Source organism: Lipotes vexillifer, unplaced genomic scaffold, assembly GCF_000442215.2.
Source record: "Lipotes vexillifer unplaced genomic scaffold, Lipotes_vexillifer_v1.1 scaffold1242, whole genome shotgun sequence".
Taxonomy (NCBI): Eukaryota; Metazoa; Chordata; class Mammalia; order Artiodactyla; family Lipotidae; genus Lipotes; species Lipotes vexillifer.
The window spans coordinates 854,751-857,493 of record NW_006793169.1 but is presented as its reverse complement, the minus strand read 5'-3'; the positions used below and the strand labels follow the sequence as shown (position 1 = coordinate 857,493).

Here is a 2,743-nt window from a genome sequence, read left to right as displayed (position 1 = left end):
CCTGCCCCTCCCCCCCCAAAACCAATCTTGCCTTGGAATGTACTCTTAAATTAAATCTTTCGGATGGGGTTTTCCGGAGGAATGGGTTTTTCCTGTGTCTGGTGGTCATTGATGTTGGTTGTTTCCGCTACTGTTACGCCCAGAGAAGTTGTTTATCTTAATCTCTACAGCGAAGAGAGTCATGCCTAACACATAGTAGGCCCTAAATCAGATGTGAATGTGTAATTCGTAGAATCTCAGGATTTGCGCTTCAGGCATCAAGTTGGCATTGATTCTGATTCTTCTTTGGTCTTTACCGTTCTCCACAGCTCCAGTTCCAAACCTTCCCTCTCTTCAGGGCCCCTCCCCCATCTCACTCAGGGCTCCCCCATCTCACTCAGGGCTCCTTTGATTGGAGGCGGACAGAGACCTTCAGGGCCAGGATCCCCGAACTCCAGTTATCTCCTGGCGTTTCTTTCCATTTTGCAAGAGCTCGCCCGTTAAAAAATTTGTTATACTCTTCTGTCTAATGAATATTCTTGATTTTGTCATTTGGCTTTAGAGACAGCTGGGATCTAAACCCAGATATCCCTTTTACCAGCTGTTTGACCTTGGGGCAAGTTTCTCTTATCTGTTTCCTCATCTGTAAATTGGGAAAAAGAATAGTCTGTACCCCATAGGACTTCTGGGAGTATTTAAAGTAAATTGATAATGTATTTAGAGCATTTAGGACAGTGTTTGGCACATAGTGTACAGTATATGTGGCGTTTGTTATTCTTTTCCCCTTAACATCTTTTTAGGGTTCTCGCTGTATTAGATTAAGTGTTTTCCATGAGCCTAAAAATACACTCTCCCTCTCCCCTCTTTCTCTACACATTTTTGTTTTTCACTACAGATGTTTATTTCATTCCCTCGATTTTTTTCTTAAAGGAAACGTCTTCCCGATGGTCTCTTAAAGACATTGTCCTTTCACAAAAGTCTAGGTGATCCTTCTCTCATCTGCTTCGACTTCACATCTGAATCCATTGGGATTGTTCCTCAAAAGATTATGAGTGAGCTTGCAACTCTTTTCTTTGTTCTCAACTTTGAAAATTTTGCCTCTTCACTTAGGTGCAACTCTCCTATCACAAGCAACTCTCATTGTATATTGAGATCCTCATTTGGGGAAAGGTGAGAGCAAGTGTGAAAAATCGTTCTTTGCAAGAGACTCTAATACATAAGTTTTCCTCCTCTCCTTCCTCTTTTCCTTTTCAAGAGAATCACTGGCCTTTATAATTTCAAGAGTAATCCCAGCTACAGCAATTATGTCTTTTTTTTTTAATTGATGAAGTATAGTTGATTTACAATGTTGTGCTAGTTTCTGGTGTACAGCAAAGTGATTTAGTTATATATTTATGTATATGTATATATATATTCTTGTTCATATTATTTTCCATTATGCTTTATTATAGGATATCGAATATAATTCCCTGTGCTACTGGACCTTGTTGTTTATTTTATATATAGTAGTGTGTATCTGCTAATCCCGAACTCCTAATTTATCCCTTCTCCATCCCCTTTCCCCTTTGATAACCATAAATTTGTTTTCTATGTCTGTGAGTCTGTTTCTGTTTCGTAAATAAGTTCATTTGCATCATATTTTAGATTCCATGTATAAGTGCTAGCATATGGTATTTGGCTTTCTCTTTCTGATTTCACTCAGTATGACAATCTCCAGGTCCATCCATGTCGCTGCAGATGGCAATATTTGATTCTTTTTTATGGGCTGAGTAGTATTCCATTGTATATATGTACCACATCTTTTTTATCCATTCATCTCTCGATGGACTTTTAGGTTGCTTCCATGTCTTGGCAAATAGTAGCAATTATGTCTTGTCTTCTGTGCTATATACTCCATTTTCCAACTGTCTATTTAGACATTTTCTGCTGGATGTTCGATAGATAATTCAACATGGCTTCTTTGGTTCTCCGTTTCAGTTAAAAGCATGACTACCTTGTTATTAAAGCTAGGAACTGCAGAGTTGTCTGTAACAAATTGGGATTTTGATTAATTCAGCAAGTATTTTTTTTATTACCTACCAACTTGTCAGGCTCTGTGCTGAGAGCTGGGGGTACAATGGTGAACAGAACAGAGCCAGGCCTGTTCTTGGTGGAGCTTATAGCCTAGCGGGTGAGGTGGATATTTCTCTAGGAATCCCACAAAAAAATGTAATCATAAACTGAAAAGAGGCCATGTAGAGAAAGGACAAAGTGGTATAAGAATATTTAACAGAGGACCTGACCTAGTGGAGAGAAAGGGTAGCCAGGGAAGGCTCAAACATTACTTAAGCCACAGTATCACACACAGATGAGATGAGTGAAGGAGAACAGTGAGGAAAGAACACTCCCTGCAGAGGCGCTGTGGTGGAAGGGGCAAACTGTGTTCTAGGAGCTGAAGGAAGGCCAATATGATCAGGGCCGAGAATGGGGGAGAATGCTACAGACTAACCCTAGAGGAGTGGGGAAAGGGCGGGGCACTCAGGGCTTGGTAAGAAGAATTGTGACAAAATTTGTTTTTTAACCTAAGATCAGCTGGAAGCACTGAAGGGTTTTAAGCAGGGGAGGAAACATGATCAGATTTGCATTTTGAAAAGACAGCTCAGGCTGTGATTTTGAAATGGGCAAGATTGGATATTTGAATACCCATTCCCTTAAATCTTTTTGATTCTGCTACAGAAATCTTTCAGGTCTGGTCCTATTCTTTATTTCCACTAATTAGTCATCC

At 40.0% G+C, this 2,743-nt stretch overlaps 1 protein-coding gene across 1 annotated transcript in view; it reads left to right on the top strand.

Annotated features, from left to right (window-relative positions):
* Positions 1–2,743, top strand: part of CASP8AP2 (caspase 8 associated protein 2) — a 38,216-nt gene that overhangs the window by 424 nt on the left and 35,049 nt on the right. The gene's annotated exons all lie outside the window — the stretch shown is intronic.